General features: G+C 57.1%; 2 protein-coding genes across 5 annotated transcripts in view; both read right to left on the bottom strand.

The window, feature by feature from the left end:
* The window catches only part of TP73 (tumor protein p73), a 63,210-nt gene extending 49,862 nt beyond the window's left edge, over nt 1-13,348 (bottom strand). For 2 of the 4 annotated variants that reach the window (XM_035716518.2, XM_049110520.1), the window contains exon 1: nt 3,264-3,286. The gene's annotated coding sequence lies outside the window, so the exon portion shown is untranslated. Of the gene's footprint in view, nt 1-3,263; nt 3,287-13,212 lie in introns of those variants that run through there. The other 2 variants (XM_025427382.3, XM_049110521.1) reach the window with 2 other exon arrangements.
* Nucleotides 1-13,452, bottom strand: part of SMIM1 (small integral membrane protein 1 (Vel blood group)) — a 177,610-nt gene that overhangs the window by 93,593 nt on the left and 70,565 nt on the right. The window lies entirely within an intron of this gene.

Below are 13,452 nucleotides of genomic sequence, written 5' to 3'. Positions count from 1 at the left end.
CCAGGGACATTGTGAGACCAGCAAATTTGCAGCTCATTTTACTAACAGCATGGATACATGCACAGAGAAGTGAGGTCACCTGCCCAAGGGCACACAGCCAGTTGGGGTGGAGCGTCAAACGCAGCAGTATCCAGCACCCCTGCTCTTGACCCCACCTCTCCCTGACGGGACCCTCCCCAGCCTGCACATCCACACCTGCAACCATGCATCCTGCCTGGGAAGTCCCCTGCCAGCCTCTTTCTTCACCCAGCCCCTCAAAGCCCCACCCACAGTGAGGCCCACCCTACCCTCTGGGGTCCTACCAGCGTCCCTCCTCCAGTACCCGCCCCTGCCCCCTACAACATGTGCAGGTCAGGCCTAGCCACACAGCTTCCGTCCCCCGGTCTCCTGCTCTGGGCTCCGCCTGGCCCCACACCCCCTGCCCCGTCTCCTCCATCCACGTCCACACAGTCCACCTCTGCTGCTCTGCCCTGGACAGGTGTGTTGCCCATTCTGAGCCTCTGTTTCCCCGCCACGTGTGGGAAGAAAGGAATGCACTCAGCAGGGCAGCAGTCCGGACAGACTAGGAGCCTGAGAAACTGTGGGGATTTGCAGCCGACCAGCAGTCACTTAGACTCTGGTGGCAGTGGAGGCAGAGTGAGCGGAGCCCTGATCAGGGGGTGGCGATGCAGAGAGGCCTGTTGCTGCCCTGTCCCTGGTTTGTTCGTAGAGGTCCCCCCACCCTGGTGGGTCCAGGAATGGGGCACCTTCACAATGTCCCACCACAGGAGAAACCTTCAGAATGGCCTCAGCAGCTTGCACTGGAGACCGGCTTCCTGGAGCAGGTGTTAGCTCCTCAGGGCTTGGCGGCTGCTGCAGCCCCAGGCCCAGGACTGCCCGGCACACTGAGGTGGCCACCAGTACGTGTCAGAGCAGGTGACTGGCACAGGCCCCATGTGGGCACACAGCTGCCTTCTTGGGGGACGGCCAGGACGGGGTCACCAGGGAGCCTGGTGCCAATGACCAGACACCATCCCCTCACCTACAGGGCTGGAGTCCTTTCTGTCCATCTCTTGAAACCCTCCCCTCCCCGGCCCTGCTTCTGCCCCAAGGGCTCACATGTCCACAGGCCCGTGCCACCACAGGAGGTGTCTGCCCTGTCCTCCAGAATCTTCTCTCTCCCAGACAAGCACGTGCTCTGGACATGCCCCCAAACCGTCATCCCATCAGCCAGCCTCCTCTGGACACTCTCACATTCCCAGGAGGAGACCCCCACCCCGCAGACCCTGTGCCTCCCATGCTCTGGGCACCCAGCTCCCTTGTTGACACTCAGCCTGACCCCTACATTCTGCACCTTCCCTGCCCCCAAGTCAGTGGCACACTGACAGGACTTCACCTGCACTGCCGTCATGTTGGTCCATCCCTCCCTCCCTCTCTCCAGAATCATCCATCAGCCTCCCACAGAGGTGCCTCTGCCCCACTTGCTCCTCCCCATCCCCTAACCTGGCCTTGGGGGCATCTTTCTGATAGTGGCACCTAGAATCTACTGCCCACTCTCTGTGCCAGCCCCGGCCCGGAGACCTCTGTGTCCACCGACCTCAATCTTCCAAGTAACCCTGTAGGAAGGGAAGTGCTGCTGCAGCCCCACTCTCCAGATGTTCCTACAGAAGCACAGAGAGGGTAGCTCACCTGCCCTGGGCCACACAGCTTGGAAGTGCCAAGGCTGGGTTTGAGCCTATGCTGGCTCCCACCAGGCAGCCCCTTCCCTCCAGGAGCCCCCTCCACTGGGAGTCAGAGAAGCAAACCAGCTTCTGCTGCCCAGCATGAGGGGTGCCCTGAAGGGGTGTGGACCATGGCCACAGCTGGCATGAGGGTAGATATGGGAACCCATGTTGGGTTGCCATGTGCTGGTCTACCAAGCTGACTCTGAGCTTGAGCTGAGCTTGAGGGCTGGGGGAGGCTGGGCACCATGGGGTGGGGCCCCAGCTGTCTTTACGTAGGGGTGGCAGGAATAGCAAGGTGGGCCGGGGAAGGGCCAGGATCATCTGGAAGCCACACAACAGGCCCTGAGCCCAGGGACTTCAGGGAGTAAGTTTCAGGGTTCAGCTCAAGTGGGGCACAGTGGGATGTTCGTGGGGAAGGTCACCCTGGCAGGCATGCATGGGCTGGTGAGCCCAGAGGAAGGTCCAGGTGAAGTGGGGGACTGTGGAACAAATGGGCAGTGCTGGGGGTGCAGAGGGGCAGGGGGGATGAGGACACATGTCCTCCCCCAGGACCCCCTTCCAGACTGACTCAGGGCGGTTAATGTGCTTTAAAAGTCAACCTCCAGCTAGTGACAGAGGCAGGTGCCTTCAGCAGCCTGCTCCCAGCTTCGTGCCTGTGCAGGTGCCTCTGCCTTCTGACCTGCAAGGTGTTGACGGTCACACCTACACACATGACTCAGCTATGCAAGGGCAGCTAGCGGGACCCCTGAGCTGGGCAGGGGTGCAAAGCACGGTGGTCTGTCTGGGTGCTGGGGCATTTGCGGACCTGCAGTTGAGTCATCTCTGGTCAAACATCCTCCTCCATGCAGGAGCAATCCCCGAAGGCTGCTCCCCTTCATGAAGGGAGGGGCCCGGACCACCACTGAGCACCCCCATGCCCTTCCACACGCGGTGCACGCTCACTCTGCTTTCTTCACATAGAACCCCCCCCCGCCCCCGAAAGTCCCTCTGCGGGTATGACGGGAACCCCAGCAGTGGCCAGTGGACCTGCTGCTGCCCAGGCCTCCCCAGTGGCGGCAGGAGAAGCAGAGGGGCAGGGCGGGCTCTAGTGCCCGTGGTGTGGGGGAGCCTGGGGGAATGAAGCTGAAGTGGCCCCAAGAAGCTAAGGAGGGGTGGCCTCCTGCCTGGGTGGGCGGTGCCTCCTCGGCAGGAAGTGGAGAGAGTTCCCATCAGGCCAAGGGGTGGAGGCAGCAGCACCAGCATAACTTCTGCACCCCCACGGCCTGCCCCCCCCCAACCCGGGCCATTTGCATCACCCCTGGGAGCAGATGTCTCTCCAAAGTGCTAACAGCCTCACTGGTCCTCCTCGCTGGAGCCCTATTTGGGGAACCATGGCATGGCCTCCCTGTACCGGCCTGGCCACCTGCCTGTCTCCTGCCTGTGCCCCCAGGGCGGAGGCGGCGGGGAGGGGCTCTGCACTCCGGGGTGGCCCTAAGCAGCTGCTCCTGTGGGGCAGGGAGGCCGTGACAGGACCCCAAGCTCAGGCCTGAGAGAGGTGGGCCAGGCTGAGCCCAAGCCTACCTTGGCGGAGCCGGGGCCCGAAGGTGGAGGTCGGTGTGGAGGGGAGGCCGCCGGGAGGCCCACGGCTCGTGGCTGGGCAGGCTGTCGGTGGCGGCAGCGTCCTGGTCGCCTAGGCGATGACATTGGAACCAAGGAAGCAGCGTGGCCAGCCTGGAGCCTGGGGCAGCCGGGGCGGAGCGTGGCTGGGAGCCCTGAGGCTGGCAGGCAATGCCATGTTCTCCACACGGTGACCTGGTGACAGGTCCCTGAGCACCAGGAAGCGGAGCTGGAGGTGGGGGGGGGTGGATGGGAGCTGACGCGTCAGCCCGTGTGTGTGCCCTTCCTCTGCTCCTCGTTGAAACCCTCCCCACACGCAGTAGACAGAGGTGCCACAAGCCCCTGAGCCTATCCCTGGCCTCCTCAGCCTGTCCTCTAGCGAAAGCAAATTCTACAGGTTGTAGCGTTTCAGCCGTCATATGTCAGTAGGTGATTCTAACAAATAAAGACTCATTGTTTCCAATATTAGGGCCAACCAGGAAACCGTTGGTTCGTATTCAACAGTGTTTCCCCTGCCCAGGCGTGCATCACATGCGTGGTAAATTCAGAGGATTCAAGGTAATATGCAGCCTGGACACCACATACTGAATTTGCAAGCACATGTTTTAATTGCTGGTCAGAAGGAATTTGCGAAGGCCCAGATTTAGGAGACTAATCTCCGTCTCCTTCCCCCTCCAGGGGCAGAGGCACAGAAAGCTCAGGCCAGCTGAATGGACGTGACAAGGGGCCTGCGCAGGTTGGACTGAGGGCCGCGTCTGGAGGCGGAAGCCTTGCATGGGTGGGTGGGCCCGCTATACCCCGGGGTCCAGATCAGAGGGAGGCCAGCGGGCACCGCCCTGCTGGCTTTGCAGAGGTAGGAAGGGGCTGTGAGCCGCGAAGTGCAGGCATCTCTAGAACTGAAAAAGCCAAGGGATGCATTCTCCCTTCGGAGGAGGAGGAGGAGGAGGAAGGAGCACAGCCCAGCTCACCCCGAGGTTAGCCTAGGGGAGGGTTTTAGACTTCTGCCCTCCAGAACTACAGGAAAGTACATCTGTGCTGCTTTAAGCCTCTACCCCTGGGCTCATTATTAGACCAGCTGCCAAAACTCACACACTTCCACGTAACATAAGTTTGGGGACTGTCATCTGCAGTGGCTTCCCGATTTCCTGGAGGCCCCAGAGCAGGCCCTGCTGCCACGTGAAGTGTGAGGAGAGACCCTCGGGCAGCCAGGTGCTCGGCAGGATGGGGCCCCCCAGCCCTCACAGGAGCCAAGCCCCTTGCCCTTCAGGGACATAACCTTCACACATGCACTTCGAAGGGACCCTGCCAGGGATGCCTGGTGTTCTCACCTGGACTCTCGGGAGGCCAGGGGAGGCTGGCATCTGTGCAAGTTACCCAGGGCAGGGGGCTCTGCTGTGGGCCCCACAACTCCTGTTGAACATAGATGCAGTTCTACAGAAGAGCCCATGTCTGTGTGCAGCCCATATGTGCATGGTGGACAGGGCTGCATGAGGCACATGCAGGAGTGAGCTGCTGCGACCACACGGGGACAGTGGGGGGTGGTGAGAGGGAGATGTCCCTGGTCCTGGGAAAAGAGGCAAAGGAGCCAGTGGGATGCCAGGCACTCCCTCGTCCTCTCCTGGGACACTGCTGGGCTGCCCGCAGCTGGCATTGACCACAGCAGGTGGGTCCCACAGCCTGCACCTCCCAGAAGTGGCCCCTGACTGAAGCCATGGACTTCAGGGTCCTGCAGAGGTGACTTCCCAGAATGCCCTCCTCCCGAGCCCGGCCCCTGTGGGGAGGGAAGGCCTGACTCAGGAGGCCAGGGCTCAGGCCTCGAACTGGGCTGCTGTGCAAACACAGCCCTACACACTCCGGGCTCACCGAACCCTCGGCACAGCCTCTGGCACCCATATCAGAGACCAGAGGTGGGTGGGGAGCCCTGAGTGATGACGGCAGATGGGCCTCTGGCCACAGGGTGGTTGGTAGAAGACGGCCACCAGCTCTGGGTGGGGCATCAGTGGGGAGCCAGACTCGCATTTCCACACACCTTCTTGCCACCAGAAGACCTATTTGGAAAGCTCTTCCTGCGAATCTCTTGCCTAGGCCAGGCCTGATGTTAAGTTAGGAGGTCCAGGCGTGAACCTCGGCCCAAGGCCTGGGAGTCTTTGGAGAGGGAGCGGGAGCCAGGCAGAAGGACAGCTTTGTGGACGCAGGACTGCCTGAGCCTCCACGGGCTCTCTTAGGCTTCTGGAGTCAGAGGCTGAGGGCAGGTCCTTGTGGGACCAAGATCAAGGTGGCGGCAGGGCTGCTCCCTGTCTTCCCCTCTTCCAGCAGCTGGGGTGCCCATGGCCTTCAGCTGGTGGCCCCTTCCCACAGCTTCACAACACATCCCTGCAGCCTCTGCCCCCATGGCCACGTCTCTTCAGCAATGACCCTCCTGTCTCCATCTCTCCAGGATCTCTGTGAGGACCAGGACCCAGCTGGAGGCTCTGGGGCATTGCCACTTACAGGTGCACGGCTGCATCACTGTCCCTGTGGCCCCGTGAAATAATGTAACTCTGGATTCTGGGCCTTTGCACATGGGTGCTCAGGGACCCATTACTGTGTCTTGCTTCAGAGATGTGTCCGGTGAGCCGTCTGTGTGAGAGTCAGCTGGGGCCCCTGGGGGCCTGTGGAGGAACGCACCTTGTGTCAGCCTGGAGACTGATGCTAACCCCAAGGCCTAGGGTCGGGCTTTACTCATTCTGAGGTTGAAGGCACAGGACATGGCTCTCTGAGGTCAGTGGTCACCTGGCTTCAGACAAGGGCGAGCGAGGTGGGCTGCTGGGGCACATGGGAACTCCGTGAGGGTACAGTCTTTGCTCATAAACCTCCAGGGTGTCTGCAGCCCCTCCGGGTCTTTCATGTTCACCAGCAGCTCCTCCTCAATGAGGTCAAGCTCCAGCAACCCTGTTGCAAAGTCGCAGGGTGATGCCTGGCAGTCAGCTGACAGGGACATGTGGCCTCCAGCCCAACGCAGTGCTGACCGGCTCCATTGGGAACATCGTACAGAGATTAGAAACTGGCTGCCAGGTCAGCCCCATGAGAAAGCCAATCTCCATCCTATGGATCAGGAAATGGAGGCTCAGTGGTTAAGGATGTTCTCCAACACGGGCTGGTTATTGAAGAGTACACTGGAACTGAGGCCCCTGGAGACGCCCTGTGTGCCACCGTGCGTGCACGCACACACTTCCTGCATCTCCTAGGATGTGTTTGCTTCCTCCTTTCTAGTCTTTCTTTTCTCTTCTTTCTTTTTTTTTAAAGTAAGCTCCACGCCCGGTGTGGGGCTTGAACTCATGACACCGAAATCAAAACTCAGATGTTCCACCTATGCCGACTAAGTGGGCCAGGCGCCCCAAGCCGTGCCATGCCTGTCTGTTCTCACTGTCAAGGGCAGTCTTTGGGCTTGTGTTCAGTGGCACCAGGTTGGCCAAACCTTGTCACATTTGGCCTGCCTGCTGGTGTGTCCATGACCCACTCTCCTGCACACAGGTTTCCAAACACTGAGGGACCAAACCTGGAGGAGCCAAGGGTACAGGCTCTCTTGCTTCCCAGCTGTTCCCTGACGCCCACCCCACCATAAGACCTGTTCCCAGGCCCACGAACAAAGGTTGCTCCCAGGCCCTGGGCGGTGCTTAGAGTCTGGTGAGCTCTGGGCGTGGTCCCCACTTGCTTGCTTAGACTGTCCACATGGTCCACACCAAGTAAAAGCAGGTGCCCCGTAACAAACGATTCATGGATGAATGGACAAATGAAGTCTTATGGGAAATACAGCCTAGCTCAGTTCTGCATCTTTTTTGTGCATTTTAAAATCCAGAGAGCACATAAACTGGAAGTTTTTCCTTATGTCTGGGGTAGACTCTGGGCAGACGCAAAGCTCTCCATGATCCTTGCTGCCCATCTAATGTAAACATCTATTCATGTTGTTGGAGGAACGTGGGAGAGCTTGACTGTGCAGTGTTTCCATCAGAAACATAAAATATAAAGATGCGGCTTGGTGGTATCATAAAATATGAAGATTCAGGTAATTCAGGTACTGTGTTACTTTTCCAAAACGCATTTTTTTAAAGTCTGAGTTCTGAAACACCAGAGGCCCAGGGATGTGGGATGACGGATGGTGAGATGGTGCTTAGTTTGGACCATAAGGGAGGGCACGGCACATCCAATTAGAAACGGCCCATCAGTCGCTGTTTTACAAGCCCTCTGGCGCCCCCAGGTCAGACCAGGAGACACCCCAATGAGGGGCCGTGGGTGGCGCTCTGGAACCACAGCGGCCCAGCTCCCACACGGTGTTTCTGGGGAGGACAGCTCTTCCTCTCATCTCACAAAAGCCAAGCTTTGAAAGGTCACATGATTAAGATCTGGAGTGGAATTCAGCCAGTTTCTGGATGACTCGTAAGCCAGCAACGCTCACAACACACAATGACTTTTGCTACCTTTGGCCATCCTAAGTTCTTGTCAATGAAATGCCACTGAATAGCACAAAATTTGTAAAGTCTAAAAGGGCAAAGCACCGGTCCCCAGCCAGCCTCCCCCTCTCGCAGTGGGCTGGGTTGTCATCGCTTCTACCGAGAAGGAGACAACCAGAGTGGTTTTCACTACAGTAACGGAAGGGAGGAGACGGTCCGGAAGCTCTAAAAAAGCAGCCTGCTGGGGTTCCTGGCCATTGACCCGCACGCCACTCACCGCGCCTTTCTCGTAACACGTGCTCCACACACGTTACTTACCTGCGCATTTCACTGTCGGGAGTAGACTCTTTCTATTATTCTAATACTTTCAAAAATCAAACCAACTAAAGGGAGGTTAGACAGTGTCGTTGGACTTAACATTGACCTCAATCTTACAATCATCTTTTCTGCTATTTTTATCAGAATTCATTATTTTCACATTAATCCAATTAGCGTCCTGTTTACCAGTGCCTCCTTTTTACATTTACGGCTTCATCTGAAAGCTCAGGGACACGCTCCCCACTCAATTCCTCCTCCCTCATTACTGCCAAATAATTAGCCGAGGAGCATCCCTGATCAAAAATTAAGAACCCAGAAGCAAGTTGGGGCATGCCTACCTCTGAAAGAAAAAAAATGACAGGAGATGCCTAATTACGGGCTTTTGTTGGTGGTCAGGGCCAGCGGGAAGCAGATCAGAGCTGGTAGGTCACAGCTGTTAGAGCTCCCCTCCGATTTACATCCCAATGACCAGTGGGCCAGGTCTGTGATCTGGGGAGCTGACTCTCTATTTGCATTGCGCATAGCACATAGCAGGTGCCCAGGGGTATAAACCTGCCGCCCCCTGGGGAAGCATCGCCAAGGCAGTGGGGTCTGTTTATTTAACCATTTGCCCGCCTTCCTAAACAGGGAATGCGCCTTTCTCTCTTGTCGCCCCAATGCCAGCTAGTGAGGGCTGCCCTACACTCCTCAAGCTTCTCTACCCCACTTCTCGGGGGTGGGGGGGCAGGACCCACATCAGGACCCGCTGCCCTCCTTGTCCCCACACAGCCTCGCTGAGGAGTACACCCCCCAGGTAAGCCCTGAGCCTGCAAAAGAGAAATTGCTGGGTTTTGCTCAAGTTCTGCAGAACGAAGGAGAAGACACAGCCCAGAAGTAACCTCTAAAAATCCCAGGAAATGAGGCAGGAGGGGTGAGGGGGCATCATCCCTGCCCACTTTGAAGGACCCAGTACAACCCTTCCTCCCCTAAGGAGAAGCTATCTGCCCAATTAGCCAGAGGCTTCCTCAGATGCCTGCTCCTCCACCCCCCAGGGCCTGGCACCTTGGAGCAGCAGGTGAGCAATTAGAGCCCCTTGCCCCCTCCCCACAGGCACCCAGGGCCACAGGGAGTGATTTCACCAGCTGGCTCTGGTTGGGATGGCAGAGACAGGAACTACCCACATGCAGCCACTCTGAGAAGGATCACAAAGACCAGCCCTGCCTGCTTGGGCCCCCCGTACCCTGGCTGGTGGCATGGCAGGATGGGCAATGCCCAGGGTCCTGTGCCTGCCTGGTGGAGGAGGGTGGAGGCTGGACCAGCCTTTCCTGGGCACTTTTGTATCTGCCCTTGGGAGTTCCCGCGTGTTCCCGGGGCAACTCACAGGAGAGATCAGGCTAGATCCTCCCTAGAGAGATGAGGAGGCACCACGAGGAGGCACGCAGGCCAACTCCCACACAGACCAAGGGCCGGGACGGGCCCACGGCCATGCATGGCTGAGCCAGGATCTGGACCGCTGCATGCCTATTTGGGACTTCTGGTCCCCAGACCAAGAGAGAGTTCTGTTGATTAAATCACCCACCCTCTGGTAAACTTGTTATGTGCCCCAGGAAACTTATAGCTATCAAGGCACTTAAAAAGCAAATCTGTGATATCGCTCCCGCATGCTTCTTTACGGGTGAAATGACAAGGCTCCCAACAGGTCTAGTAACTCCTAGTGTCAACGTGGTGACGACCACAAACGAAATCTTGGGATTCCTGCAGCAACTGTCATGCAGGATGAAAATATCGGGGATTCCTCTTGGAGAAAAAGTCACAGGCGCCGCTAAAATAGCGGCTCGTCCGCATTTGCACTTTGCAACGTGCGCAAAGGAAGGAACACAAAGGAAGATGCTGCCTTCCCCACTCGAGCTGGGCAGCACCCCTAAATTCTGCGTCCTGGTTCCCAGGACCAGGGTTGGGGCTGTGTCTCGGGTTCACGCTGCACCGGTGACAGGATCACCTGGCAGAGGTGGCTGGAGTCGAGGCTGTTCCTCCAACACTGGGGCCCCCACGTGCACACTCTGCTGCTTGTAACCTTGCGCAGGTTTGTAAGTTGTTGAAACCACCCCCTCCCGTCCCTAAGTCGGCACCCTCAGTCGTTGGGGCTGCCCTCAGCATTACAGGGAAGAAGTATCTGGAGTATTAGGCTAAGTACCAGCTTGAGCCGCCGCTGACGAAATGTTCGAAATGTTCGCTGTTATCAGAGGTGCTCAACCAATACTTGTTTGGCTGACTGGTTGTGTGCTTTGTTTTTTTTTTTTTCTTTCTCTCCTTGAGTCTCTGATTTAGGGCAGCCTCTCCCGGAAAAGAAAGCACTTTTGATGAGCACCTGTCTGTTCTGCCAAGGAATCCTGGCCAGAGAGTGGGCAGAGGTGGGGTGGGGAGGGGGACTGAATGTTTATAACCTCTTGTGCTGGCTCTCCGTGCCGACTTTGCTATGTCTTTCACTTGAACCCCAACGAGCAGAGGGAGCTTCTCTATAAACCAGAATCTGTTTTCCTCTACAGAACACACAAAGAAAAGATTCTTCTAGGCGTCCTACAAAACTCACTTAAGAAGGCAGACTTTTTGAAGGAGATGTCATTGCATGTTTTGGTTATACACAAATAAAAGCTGCTAGTTACAGATGTGCATTCTGTGTTCATTAAAGAAACTTGGGCGGGACCTGGGTGCACTTGGCAAGGGGGATGATCACACGGTGTACAGGACGGGGGTACAGAGTATGGGCCCTGCAGTAAAGCTTTTCCCACCAGGATGCCTGAGTGGCTCAGCGGTTGAGCATCCGCCTTTGGTCCGGGGCATGATCACATTGGACTCCCTGCATGGAGCCTGCTTCTCACTCTGCTTATGTCTCTGCCTCTCTCTGTGTGTCTCTCATTAATAAATAAATAAGATCTTTAAAAAAAAAAAAAAAAAGCTTTTTCCCACCAAGAAGGAAAACCCCTGGGGCAGCAGAGGAGCTCTGCATTACTTAACCATTCCTCTGTTTCTTTTTCCCTTTTTTGCTGTATGAAGTTAAGTGATCAGAAAATGACATTGATAAAATTGATAAAATATTGATCCAGCACTCCCACAGAAATGCCCAAATCTGGAAATAAAGGTGGGCCCTCCTCTTTCTTGGGGGCCAGAGAGAAAAAACACACTTGGAAAATGTTTCTGCTTTTTTTTGTTGTTGTTGTTGCAAACTGGAAGTTCACCATGTGTTTGTCTTCTTCACCCCTTATTTTATCTTAGCAACTTCTTTCCTATAAGTATCTACAGAATGAATTCCCCTTGAAACTGTCTTCCACATGGACAAACATGCTACTTCCACCCACCTACCAATGAGATGAGTTTCCTTTCGGGTGTCAGAATCTCGGGGTGAATGTTTGCCTTTCTCCCAAAGTCCTCAGCCTCTCCACCTCTGTGTTAACTCTGTCCCTTACATGTGTTCAATGTTACAAATCCATTCCTGGATGTGGGTGGGGCATACTCTATAAATAAATCCTGAACTGAGGCATCCTCCAGCAGTGCCCCTGACAGGGGCCATCAGCCTCCACCCAAACCGGAGGCAGATTCCTGCCTTAGTGCCAGCCACTCCTTCCCTCCAAGGGGAGACCTGCTGGCCACGGAGGAGCTGCCCTCACCCCCAACTCAGGAGCAGCAGCTAGGATCAATAGCGTCACTTTGGGGCCCACTTAGTGGAAGTCAACCATTGCCTTGTAACTGGAGAAGAGGGTATCTGGACCCCAGCATTCTGACTTCACATCCATCTTCTTAACTTCTGTACCAGACTGGCTTTCCCAAGCGCTACCCTTCAGAATTTGGAGACACTACCCTGTTCCCCATAGCCTTCACTAGAAGGATGGCAAGGAGGGTCTAACCATTCTGAGGCCAATCCACAAGTACCAGCTGCCAGGTCAGTTCACCTGGGGCAGCCCCAACGGATGTATGACCGAGTGGCACAGCTCTGCAGCCTCTTATTTTAAAAGTCATATGCATCATCCATAAATTCGTTTGCTGCAAAATTTCAAGCATCCTGTCCTTTAGTTCTCAACCCAATGCCTTTTTATCTTTTATGAGTAGATTAAAAAATGGGTGGCTTGACCGTGGGACAGTGCAATATAGTTCCGCTCACTCATTTTCTTCCAAAGCTAATAATTAAGGTTGAACAAATAAACAGCAACAATGACAGCAAATAAAACCAAACCATCATGCTAATCAGTTCCCAAATGTCCAGTTATTTAACAAACAGACACAATCCACTTGGACAGATTCACCTCTGCTCAGATTCACCAGACAGACACTGTCTCCCTGGCCCATTGCCGGTTGACAATGGTCTACCTGCACCCATCTATTTATGTAGACATGTGCACACTTTCTGCATACCGGCTTAGGGACCAGACAAAAATACAAGCTGAGTAAGAAGGTAATAATAGCTTCATCCCTCCAAAGGCTGAAAGGACAGTGGCTGCAAGGCAAGGAGAGGGAGCCAGGGTGGAGGAGATGTCTCCCCAGGGTGCACCAGAGGCCTGACTCTGCCCCTCCTCTCTCTAACTGGAACAGATTCACAAGACAGGCTGGGCAGCCCTGGACACAGCTCAGAATCGCCTGGCCCCTCTGGAACCGTCGCTCCATGGATCTAGCTCTGTGGTCACGCAGGTTCTCCCGGTCCTGCAGAGCACTGGGTCTCTGGGGACTGAGGGAGTAACGGGCTGGATTTGTACAGCCCTCTTGGGTGCAGAGGGAGCTGGCGCCGGCGGGGAGGAGCTTGTCAGCGGCTTGCACCACACCTGCGCCCCGACCCAACCTGTTCCCCATCGGTTTGGGAGCCTCCCCTCAGAAGCTGGAGTGGAGAGGGGTCAGCTGGGGGAAGGTCCCTCCGGGAATCCCAGCGAGGCCGGTCCTGGCCCCAGAGGCACTCTGGCAGGACCTCGCACCCCGTGGCAGCCCGAGCTCCGGGCGGCTCCCTGCCACCTGAGCAGTGTCCCGGGGGCCGGCTGGACTCCGTAGGGAGACCCCACGTCACCCCCTCACAGCTCCCGCACGCCTGCCCCCTCGTCGCGCCCCCCAGCTTGGGAGCCCCCGGCCCACCCCACCCCACCCCACCCCACCCCGCGCTCCGGCCCGGCAGGCCGCGCTGCCCCGAGGCCCTCGGCGCTTCCTACCTGGTGCGGTCGCAGCCCGGTGGCATCGACGCCGGCCGGCCCGGCGCTGGCCCCGGAGTGGGTGCGCGGCGGCACGGGCTACCCGGGCGGGTTATATGGGCGCCGGGAGGGGAGGCGCCGCGGGCAGGGCCGGCCGCGGGCGTTAGCGCCTCGGGCCCCCGCCGGGCGGGAAGGCAGCGCGGGCGCTCAGCGCGGCGGGAGGAGCGCGGGCGGCGGCGCGGGGCCGGGGCAGAGGTGGCC

The sequence above is a fragment of the Canis lupus genome, chromosome 5 (genome assembly GCF_003254725.2).
Source record: "Canis lupus dingo isolate Sandy chromosome 5, ASM325472v2, whole genome shotgun sequence".
NCBI lineage: Eukaryota > Metazoa > Chordata > Mammalia > Carnivora > Canidae > Canis > Canis lupus.
This window is presented reverse-complemented; position numbering and strand designations above follow the sequence as displayed.